Source organism: Myxocyprinus asiaticus, chromosome 40 (genome assembly GCF_019703515.2).
Source record: "Myxocyprinus asiaticus isolate MX2 ecotype Aquarium Trade chromosome 40, UBuf_Myxa_2, whole genome shotgun sequence".
NCBI lineage: Eukaryota > Metazoa > Chordata > Actinopteri > Cypriniformes > Catostomidae > Myxocyprinus > Myxocyprinus asiaticus.
This window is the reverse complement of record NC_059383.1, coordinates 30,559,619-30,572,059: the sequence shown is the minus strand read 5'-3', so window position 1 is coordinate 30,572,059 and position 12,441 is coordinate 30,559,619. Positions and strand designations below refer to the sequence as shown.

Below are 12,441 nucleotides of genomic sequence, written 5' to 3'. Positions count from 1 at the left end.
GGATTTCATCTCTAAGATAACGTTACCAAGTGTTGCAGTTTGTTGACGCTGTTGAATAGCGGAAGAGAAGCTACTGTCTGAGGCAAGGCTCTCGGGAGCGCGCATAAATGTCACATCCTATGGATTTTCCCGGCAAAAGCGTACCGCTCCCTTCGCATGAAAATCAGTCTACAGGCTTTAATAGGCAACCTAGGAAGTCCGGGAAGGGCTCATTTTTTAAGTTGCGTTACAAGCCATTCACACATTAGCAAAAAAAAAAGGCGAATATTACATGAAAAATGTTACATATTGCACCTTTAAATCTTTTGAACTAATAATGCTTAAATGTGACACCATCAGATACAAATAAAACATCTCTGCTGTCTTTTGCCCTTGTTACAGTATAAAGATCACCCAAGCCATATTCTGATTTCCTTGGTGAATTTGCCCATTTTTTCTATCAGATCTAGTAGTTACTGTGGATAGAGCTTTAATTGTAGGTGACTTCAACATTCACATAGATAATGAAAATGACACATTGGGATTAGCATTTATCGATATTCTCAACTCTCTTGGAGTCAGACAAAATGTGACAGGACCAACTCATCACCATAATCATATGCTAGATTAAATTCTGTCGCAGAGCGATTACATCTCAGATCATTACTTCGTCTCTTGTATTCTGCGGTCAGATAATGTTACTCAATCTACACCACGCTATCATTCAGGTAGAACTATTCTTTCGACCACTAAAGATAGCATCACTAATAATCTTCCAGAACTATCTCATATACTCATTAAGCCACAAAGTCTAGAAGAACTTGATGTAATAACAGAAAATGTAAATACAGCCTTCTCTAGCACTCTTGATAGTGTCGCCCTCCCTTCGATTAAAGAAAATTAAAGAAAAAAGCCCCGCACCATGGCACAATGATCACACTCATGCTCTCAAGAGAGCAGCTCAGAAAATGGAGCGCAAGTGGAAGAATACAAAATTAGAGGTATTTTGCGGTGCATGGAAGGTTAGTGTCTCTAGCTACAGACAGGCACTAAAAGCTGCCAGGTCAGCATATTTTAGAAAACTCATAGAAAATAACCACAACAATCCTCTGTGTTTATTCAGTACTGTGGCTAAATTGGTTAGGAATAAAGCCTCAACTCTTCCGTTGTTCCGATATTCCGTTGCAGCACAATAGTAATGACTTCATGAATTTCTTTGCTGATAGAATTGATATAATCAGAAATAAAATTGGAATTATGCAATCGTCTTTCACAGTACCAGAAAACAGTGTCTCATAACTTTCCTCTCGAGCAGCTTCAATCCTTCACTGTCATAGGTCATGAAGAGCTAACAAAACTTACCGAAACATCAAAAGTCACAACATGTATGTTAGATCCTCTTAAAAGCTCTTAAAAGAGGTAGAGTTACCGGTAAAATACCGGTACTTTGGTACCAAGTCGATACTAAAATAAAAAAAGATGTAATAATACCAGTGATCCTGCAGTGCTGGTAGTACCGAGCACCGACTCCATCCGGTACCAGCGTGCAATATGACTGAAACACGTCAGCTTTAAAATGCTCACAGGCTTAATTTGAACGTGTGCTTTGATACTCTTGTACACTCAAATGGACAATTACTCAAATTAAAACTGTGATGTCCTAGTGTGATTTATTAAACCGCTAAAGGCTGCAATCTTACTGTGGACAAGCTGCGTACTTTAAATAAATATAACAGCTCATCCACTAAAAACTCCACAGACATTGAGAATCATTCACGTTGTATCAGATGACAGCAGAGCAGTTATCCATTGTGAACCATGAAGTGCATATAAAATATATATTTATATAATTAAAATCACAGCATTTGCGCTTTAATCTCAGCTCAGCTTTATTTATATCGCATTTGAAACAAAAGAGTTGACCAAAATGCTTCACAGTAATAACATTTAAAAATTACAGCATACACAAACACCAGTAATCTAAAATACAAACACTCCAAAACTGTGTCATACATTTCATTTTTCAGACTCAAAGGCCAGTGTAAAGAGATGAGATTTCAGACGTGACTTAAAAGTCTGTGTCGCAAACTGTTTATCTGGAAAGTGAAGATTCAGGCAAAAAATACACATCATAATAAAAGTACGTTTCAAAATATAAGATAAAGCCCTGAAATTGAAGAAATTGTGACGGAAATATATTACAAATGTATAGTAAAATGTAATATTCACTGTAATAATGATAATAATAATAATAATGAAGCAATATATCACAAGCAAGACTGCTGTTGAATAAATGTTTGGCAAAAAAAAAAAAAAAATTCAATGACATGTTGAAAAGTTATATTTTCACTTGTTAAAAGTTTTAAGAATGAATTGATTAGACACAAATTAAATTAAACTAAAACATGGAGTCCAGGAAAGTAATAATAATAACAATAATAATATTATTAATAATAATAATAATAATAACAAAAAGGAAAATATGATTTGGTAAAGAATAAAACAGATTTAATTAGGCCACTACTTAAAAACACTTAAGCAATGCATCATTGATTGAGAAACACTTGAAGGATACATGGATTTCTTTTAATTTATTATTTACATTGAAAAGTAACTTTTTAAATAGGCTAAACAGGTGTGTTCAATAGCACATTGTCATATTAGCAAAATTGGTACCACAGCTTGATCCTGGAGAATTGGCTAACTATAGATCTTATTTATCTTATAGATCTATGTAACGTATTCACAGAATGGGCAAGAAGGAGGTGGGAACTGGCTGAACAATCAACATAAACTTTTAATGCCACAAAGGAACTTAAACATAACATAAACTGCTTTCTAACATAAAAAAACAAACAAAGACGCACACACACAACAGGTGCATCTCTCTCTCTCTCTCAAACTGGCATCCCCAGTTCCTCTTTATCCCTCTCCCGCTGATTGGACTGATTCAGCGCCAGGCGTCCATAGTTTTGGCCTGGCCATGCCCTCCTCCTCGTCACAATCTAATTTTAGATCTTAGTGATGCTTTCGACACCATAGATCACGACATTCTCTTGAATAGGCTTGAGAATTATGTTGGCATTTGTGGACTTGCATTAGAATGGTTTAAGTCCTATTTAGCAGACCACTACCACTTTGTCTATGTAAACGAGGAATTGTTAAATCAAACAAAAGTTAAGTATGGAGTGCCACAGGGATCAGTTTTAGGCCCTCTGCTGTTCTCCTTATATATGCTTCCACTGGGAGATGTTATCAGGGATCATGGAATAAGTTTCCACTGTTATGCGGTGATCCCCAACTTTATATTTCTTCAAACCCGACGAAATTGTACAATTCTCCAAATTAGCAATTAGAGTGTTTCAATTAAATCAAAGATTGGATGGCCAGAAATTTCCTTCTACTCAATTCCAACAAAACAGAGGTACTAATTATTGGACCAAAAACCTCTAAAAATAAGCCAATAAAATATAATTTGACTCTTGATAGATGTACTGTTACACTGTCTTCTACAGCAAAGAACTTAGGTTTTATATTTGATACCAATCTGTCCTTTGAAAATCAAATTTCCAGTGTTTGAAGAACAGCATTCTTCCACCTCAGAAGTATTACTAAGTTATGACACATGCTCTCTGTTGCTGATGCCGAAAAACTAATTCATGCGTTCATGACCTCAAGACTAGATTATTGTAATGCATTACTGGGAGGATGTCCAGCAAGTTCAATAAATGAACTTCAATCGGTTCAAAATGCAGCAGCCAGAGTACTGACTAGAACCAAGAAATATGATCATATTATCCCAATTTTATCTTCGTTACATTGGCTACCTATTAAATTTTTACATTTTGTTAACTACATTCCATCACGTTCATTAAGATCGTAAAATTCTGGCCTGTTAATAGTTCCTAGAATATCAAAATCCAAAAAAGGAGGTAGATCCTTTTCCTATTTGGCTTCTAAACTACGGAATAGTCTCCCTAACACTGTTCGGGATGCAGACACACTCACTGAGTTTAAGACTAGACTAAAGACTCATCTATTTAGCCAGGCATACACCTAATTTATCCATCAACTCACAATTAGGCTGCTTTAGTTAGGTCTGCCAGAACCAGAAACATTTATCATGACCTATTACTCTGCAAAAAATGTAATGGCATCAATGCTAAAATTATTCTATTTGTATCCGTCTCAACCTCAGGAGTCCTATCCCGAGGTGACCAGCACCGGTCAGATCTAGCTCCATTCCTGCTTGGTGTCGGACTCCACTGCTATGTGTCTCTGAGTGATGATGACTAAATGCAGCCGGTGCCAGCCAGACATCACTGCCTGCATCACCTTGGTCTAATCATGGACTACACTCCTGAAATGGAATACACAGACTATCAATTAATTAGCAACAAAAGCCTTCATCAGCCAACTAACAAATGACAATGCATCTATGTAAACTTCTGCAGTTAATCCAGAATTGACTTCAAAGACATTAGTCATTAATCTTACAGTTCATACAAAATCTTTGTTTAAACACTGACCCTTAACACTTACTTAGTTTACTAATTTTAAACCATGACTTGCACTGCACATAATTAAGTAATATTGGCATTATATTCATGCTGCTAGCCTGAGAGGAACTGGCCCCCACAGTGAGCCTGGTTTCTCCCAAGGTTATTTTTCTCCATTAACCATTATTTGATGGATTTTTGTGTTCTTTGCCACAGTCGCCTTTGGCTTGCTCACTGGGGTTCTAAATACAATTATTATTTATTCTTATACACAATTTACAATTGCACAATGATGGCTCTAAGACTTTATAGATATTACAGTTTAATTTTCTGTTAATGCACGATTTTCTGTAAAGCTGCTTTGAAGCGATGCGTGTTGTGAAAAGCACTATACAATTAAAAATGACTTGACTTGACCAAACTTCCACACCAGACAATCAGTCAATCAATCATTTAACCAACCAACCGTCCATCTGTCCATCTATCTGTCTGTCTGTCAGACAACAACGCTAACACTATTCACTGTTAGTGAATTCCCACCACCATGTAATTTATAAGGTGGCGACCAGGGAGAGTCTCTAATCTGGAGGGTTCGGGTTCAGGATGGATTTAGAAATCGTCACAAGTGAAGCAGAGAATGGAAATGCAGTCATCCAGCAAACAAAATCTACCAAGCTCAATCTACCAAGAGAGGAAGGTGAGATTGTAAACAAGAAGAATCTCTCAAAGACAGAGAGAAATTGCATCAGAAAGCACAGAATTCTGTAGTGAGCTGGTGTTATCTACTTAAATTACAAGAATGTAATGGCAAACTCCTTAAGAGCTGTTTTTTACAACCAGGTATATAAGGACACAACAGCCTTACCGGGTAAGAAATTTGTACTTGGCTGTAAAACTGTTTGCTGCATTTGATTTCATGAGCTCGAAAGAAGAAGGTGAACAATTAGGAGAGATAGAAAGTGAGTGAAAGATACAGGCATTAAAAGGCAGGGAGATAAAGCTGAGCTGTTGACTCTTCCCTGGTCATCCATATTCAAAGTGGAAGCCCAGTGGCAACACAAACAAACAAGCCATGCAGATCGATACAGTAACAACTGCATTCAGAACAGAACTGCGCTAATACACAATCAACGGACCGGTGATCAATCATCTCTTTGACACGGCCCACCAACAACACAAACATGCAGGTGCCAATAACCTGCCATGTTGCTTATATATTCACTTGAGCGCAGCAAGGATGGATTAACGCCCTTTACAATGTCAAACTTTATTAGCCTACCTGTGTTACTATCTCTACAGCACAATGTATCCAAAAATATCCAATAAAAAATAAAAAAAAAAAAAAATAAAAAGAATTAAAAGCATTTGTATTGCATTTGTGGATAACAGGAGGTGTATGCACAATAGCCTCAATGTTTTCCCCCAGGGTTGAGATTTGCTGGGTGTCACAATATCCTGCATATACTGTGACTCTGTGTGGGAAGCAATATTTTGACATTTTTGTGACATTTTAAGCATAGTGTGATAGAATGAGTGTCAAAAATTAAAGGAATACTCTGGGTTCAACAAGTTGCATTTCAACAAATTTCAACAAACAGCATTTGTGGCATAATGTTGACCACCACAAAAATGTATTTAGACTTGTCCCTCCTTTTCTTTTAAAAAAAAGCACAAATTTGAGACATAGTGAGAGAAAGGAAGGGGGCCAAATGTTAAAATACTCACAGTTTATATATATATATATAGCCACAAGATGTAAACAATATGTGTGTTAACATGATTTCAGTGTGATAAAATTGCTTACTAACTTTTCTGTGTAAAGTTATGTCCAATTTTACAACTTTGTTGCCATGACAACATAACACTGTAAAACCAATAATCATGCAAAAATGACGTTTCAAACAACTTTAAAGCTCAAATAACACAGGTTTTAACAGAACAATTAACTAAAGTGTTTTTATTAAATGATAAGCTTCACATTTCTGCTTTTAAACCTTCCAAAAGTTGCCCAATTCACTTCTTTTGTAAGTGGAACTCTTATTTTATTTTTTTATTTTTAAGAAACAGAGAGATTATTTTTTTGGTGTAAATCATCAGTGTGCCACAAATGCTGTGATTGAGGTTAACTTGTTTTGAACTTGGAATACTCCTTTAATTTTTTATTAATTAAGGGGCAAAATTTGGCCCCCTGCAAATCCGAAAAAATGCATGCACCACATATGCATGCACCACATAAAAACACACTGTATGTTATCATTTTATTTCAAATCCTTCAATGTAATTGGTAGATTAAAATACATTCTCCATCTGAATAATTAACTAGGCCTCCAATGTGCATCTTGGTAAAAGCTATTTTACAGTCATGCAAGTACAGCTCAGATCTACCTGAATGAGGAAAGATGAAAATTTCACAACTGTTTGCAAAGATTACGTTCAATAACATGCACGCACACAACATCAACAACATGGAATTATAAATTGCCCTCCTCTAACTGAAACAAGGCTAGATGTGAAAATAAACAGAAAAAAATACTCTGTAACAACGTTTACAGAAAACCTCCAGGTGTTTCGAGCAACGTTCATCTCAGGCCAGGAGAAACTCTTGAATGAATGGAACCTATGAGACAGCACAAGAGCTCTCGCTATGTGCAGATGCTCTGACTGAATGACAGAAAGTGTTGATGAGAAATCTAAGGCCCTCATTCCAATCCAACATTACTCAAAGAATGTTTTAAAACTGCACATTCCCCTAAGACTGCAACCAGCTGCCACCATCTGGTTGGCACAGACTGTTTCAGATACCAGGAGAAAGAAAACCTGAGACTGGTAAGATTGTGAGCTGTCTGCAAAAGATTCACTCACAAAAAAGTACTTGGAAGTACCTATTACATGAGTACCATTTCTAAATTATGGATATATGAATATGGTCATTTACTCCCAAGGTATATTCCAAAGTACAATAGTACTTTTTGTAAGGGTTTGATGGCGTGGTGGCAACCTTGTGGTAAATGAGATGGCCTGCTATCTAGGGATGGGATGATATTCGAATTTCGATATATCACAAACCAAAAAACAAAATGGCGAACCATATCGAGGCACAAACTTGATATTAAGAATATTTTTAAAAAGTTAAAATGTGATTATAATAATGATGACAAACAAATTATATATATATAAAAACTTTCACATATTTTTTCAGGACATGTTCTGTTCAGTTCTATTGCTTGTTCTGCACCTGATCAGCCTGAATGTAGCTCACTATTTTTTGAAGGCTTATTTGTTGTGATCTTTTCTTATAGAGAAAGGTATATGAAAAACTTTAATTGTTTAAATTTTGAGCGTTTATATTTGTATTAAAGAACTTTATTTTTATTAGAAATTATAATGTGCATTTTGCCCAAACACACACACACACACACACACATATATATATATATATATATATATATATATATATATATATATATATATATATATACACACACACACACACATTCTGTCATACTTTGTCATTTAAGTGTTATTATATCGAATCGGGAACCTCATATCATATGTCGAACTGAATCATGAGATAACCATATCGTCTCATCTCTACTGCTAACACAAATGTTCAACACATGATCAACACCAATTAGGGATGAACAAAAGACCAGAGTTTCTAATAACACTTTCCTGTTTAATCACAATCATGATAGGCTAAAGCACTCAATGAAGTTCCAAATGTAAGTTCAGAAGAAGCTTGTTCATCTAGGCCTGCCAATCATTTCCCAAGGATATATAAGTGGCTGCACTGGCGATGATTTTCTGGCATCCCTCCACCTTTATTATTTCATAACGCCTATACCAGTTATTTCAAATGTGTCTTTCCATTTCTTGCTTTAGTCTGATAGTCCAGTGGGTATCTCAGAGCTCCTCTGCTTTAGACAGCAAGCAAAATATGTTTACCTTAATGCACTCCAGGACTACCAGCGAACTTGTGAAATCTCATTTTGCTCTATTTGGACTGATCGGCTCTGCTATAGGTCACTCACAGCTCTTTCTACATGCAACTAATCTGATTTAATGGATCTCGGCCTCTATTTTTGTAAGCATGCAAAGCGCAATGCGTTACAACCATGTGCAATGTCTTATCTAATTTCCATGAGAGTGCTCATTTTAAGTGCAATTTTTGTGCCAACGCAAAGCACAAGTGGGCATGGGTGGGAGTGGTTGCACTATAATGTGGGTGTATGAGCGCAAATTGTGGGTGTATTGTATGTTTATTAAGTTTAACATAGCCTTAAATCCAAATCCTGATGAGAACTACATTTTCCATGCCTATTAAAGGAGCGAGTCATAGATATTTCTGACATTCAACAAGGATGCAGTTAATATTTTTATTCTTTTACTTAATTGCATACAGTCCATTTACACTACAAACTTCTTATGAATTTGCTGTCTTTGTTTATATTGCTGGTGCTCGACAGGGAGTGGACTATATAATAGGATGCAGGAGGTGTCGGAGAAGAACCTCTAAATTAAATTGCACTTGACCCATTCCATTAGCATTTTGTCTGTGCAATTTCGCCAAACCCACTTGTGCCTAGACTTAGCGCATGCTTGCATGAAAATACCAAAACTAATGGCAATGCCCACTGACTTTGTATGACTTATGGCATAGTGCTGCACTTAGCCCTAGCACTCTTAAAATAGGGCCCCATACCTCAAACTATTTACATACATGTTAGATATGCTGTCAGCCTTTTTAGCACCCTGAACGACACTCCTAGAGAATTAAACGTCTAGTCTGACAGTATAAAGGCTCAGATGTGCAGGCTTTCTGCTTAGTCTGAGGGTTTTAAGCTGATCAATATTGCTCAAAATAGGTGTTGAACTAATGGGGTGCACTGGTAACCCTGCATATCAAAAACATTGGATTTAGCCTCCCACAGAAAGCAAAGTCATGTGTGTTTACTAGTTTATATCTCTTAGTGTTTGGTCAAATGGGGTCCAAATGTTGTGGATCTGATTCCGTATGAGTGCTCTTTTTCTTTGCTTCATCTATATTATACATGTAGCAGAGAGTGGTGAATGTATGGTAGATTTATTTTAGAAACATAGAGGAACCTATACATCTCTTACAATACATTCCGACTTTGACCATCTCTACCACACACATATACAGTATAAGCACACATCTTATATTAATCATCAATGTTTGGCAATGTTGAAGATCAAGAGATTTGCGAGCATATCTGTCTGCAAATGAACACCCGTGCTTCACTCGTGGCTTTGCTGTGGGTAGACAGGATATAGCTGCCTATCTCTCTGCCTCCCCTCTGAGATTGAAAAAGAAACTGTCTGTAACAAATACTTACTGCAGAAGGATTAATGCTAGATTTTTACATTTTCTGAAGAAAATGTGAACGGGTGCTTGCAGGTGCAAAACTTGTCACCACTAGGGTGATGTGAGTGGTTGCCAGGACATTGTTATGTGGTTGCTAGGGTGTTCCAACTCATTGCTAGGGCATTAGGGTGTTCTGGGTTGTTGCAAGGTGTTTACTTAATGGGCTAAGTCAAAAGACACTAGATACTAGATATCAGTGGTGAATTCTGCTGGCCTAACGTCAAATAAATAAATATTTTTCATCCTTTCATTCTCAGTCACCTTTTTGCCTATGTATTTTTAGTCGCTTTCCACTCTTAATTCATCTACAAACAGAGAATAACGAAAAGTTTATCCAGTCAGAATTTATTCCTTGATGCTTACAAGCAAAGTGTGACAACTGTTACACAAATCGCATGCCAGAATCCGAAGCAGCGCATGAGTTTGAGCTCCACCCCGTCAGGCCTTCAGAATTTCTTCAGAATCCCTCAACAGTGAAAGTGAATAGGCATCTAATGTGAGACTGTCAGATTCATCAGCTCATCAGATTGATTTATTTGTTCTTGGTGGGTGTGATCTTTAGGATATGTCCCGGTCGAGGCCTTCTAGCTGGCCTTGAGTGACGCAATCACGCTTTAAGTGATGTACGTAATTTGAAAGCGAAGAGCGCGAGATGTGTCTGATGAGTTGGCTGTCATCACTGCCACTATCGCCATTGAGAAAGAGATCTTATGGATTTAAAAACACGAGATGTTTTGCATGACCATGTAATTGCTTAATTTATTAAACAGGAAAGGAGGACTGATTTTTGCTTTTTGCATTGTTATAGCAACATCAGGAGTTTTCTAAGTGTAAATTAGGCTGCTGGAGCATTCAGTGTCGGATCAAGTTTTGAAAAGTAGTGCTGTTTCCATTCAACTCGGAAAGTCGGATTTTACAACTTCCTACTAGGAAAAGCGCTCCGACGCCACTGTTTACAGAGCTGACTCTGAACTGACGATGGCTCTGCAGACAGGGTGGAGTTGAGCTATGTCTCTTCACGGTAAGTTGCTAACTAGTTTGTGAAATACATACTGGAAAGTTAATATACAATGACCCCATCATTTTCCCTTTTCAATATTACTAATATAACGTTAACCCTGTCCCTGACAACCATGTCACTCATGTCTGTTTGCTGTTAGCCAGCTATAGTTTGTCAGTGCAGTCAGTAATGTAAGCAGATTGAAAGGTAAACATCAGAGCATCTTTTTGCAGCTCAGCAGAAAACGGTGAGGTGGTGGATTGTGTCTGTTTAGTGTTGATTTCACGCTATGTTATTACCTAATTGGTGAGACACAATGCTGGAAAGTAAAATAAACAATGTCCATCTTTTACTCTCCGTGACAACAAGCTCATAGCTAACCAGCTAATCACCTAGCTACTTTCATTGTTGTCAGCTGAGTGGAAGCTAATGAGTAAACATATATTCACCAAACTGTTTTGTTCAGGATTCACAGTTTGGTACCCCCTTCAACCGAACAATTCCAGTCACTGCATTTACAAAATGTAATATTTAAAAGTCTGGTTTTCCACCATTGAAAGATTCCCCTGAACTTGTATAGCAGAATACGGTGTATATTGGCAGGTGTAAATGCTTCTTGTTTTACAATCTGCCAATAATTGACTGGCAGTATTCAAATATAGTCAGCATTTGACTGATACTAAACAGTACAGATGTTTATTTAGCTATTTGTTTTATTTGTATTTATTCTTTATATTAATGGTCAGCAATTGACATACTAAACAGTAATACTAATGTTTATTTAGCTATTTATTTTATTTTTATTTATTCTTTATTTTAATGGTCAGCATTTGACTGATACTAAACATACAGTACTGATGTTTATTTAGCTATTTATTTTATTTTTATTTATTCTTTATTTTAATGGTCAGCAATTGACTTATACTAAACAGTAATACTGATGTTTATTTAGCTATTTATTTAATTTTTCTTTTTTCTTTATTTAAATGGTCAGCAACTGACTTTTATAAAACACACAGTACTGATGTTTATTTAGCTATTTATTGTATTTTTATTTATTCTTTATTTAAATGGTCAGCAATTGACATACTAAAAATACAGTACTGACGTTTATTAAGCTATTTATTGTATTTTTATTTATTCTGTATTTTCTCAGTGTTCATGTCTAGAATTTGTTCTTTAATTATACTGAATTATAATAATAATGTCAAATATTCTTTGATAAAAATATTTGTATAAGAAAGCAGCCTTCTGAGTACCTTTGCATAGTCATATCGGTGCAAAATCCACATAGAAAAGGTTTACTATATCGGCCACCATATCGGTTATCGGTGAATTTTACCCTCTCTAAAATCGGTATCGGTCAAAAAATCCCATATCGGTCAAGCTCTAATGCATTTATGGTTGGAGATATCAAGTAGGAATATCCCACATCCAACTTGAATGGAATGCAGCATAACCGTTTACCCTGACGAAATGAAATTTATTGCAAGCAACATTTAAATATTATTAGATATATTTTTCCAGGTATTATAGACCTCCTTGATAGATTCATATGAAAAATTATGATTTTTTAA

The 12,441-nt window shown here is 36.2% G+C and overlaps 1 protein-coding gene across 1 annotated transcript in view; it reads right to left on the bottom strand.

Annotated features, from left to right (window-relative positions):
• LOC127430590 (matrix metalloproteinase-17-like) overlaps positions 1–12,441 on the bottom strand; it is a 99,429-nt gene that overhangs the window by 62,713 nt on the left and 24,275 nt on the right. The window lies entirely within an intron of this gene.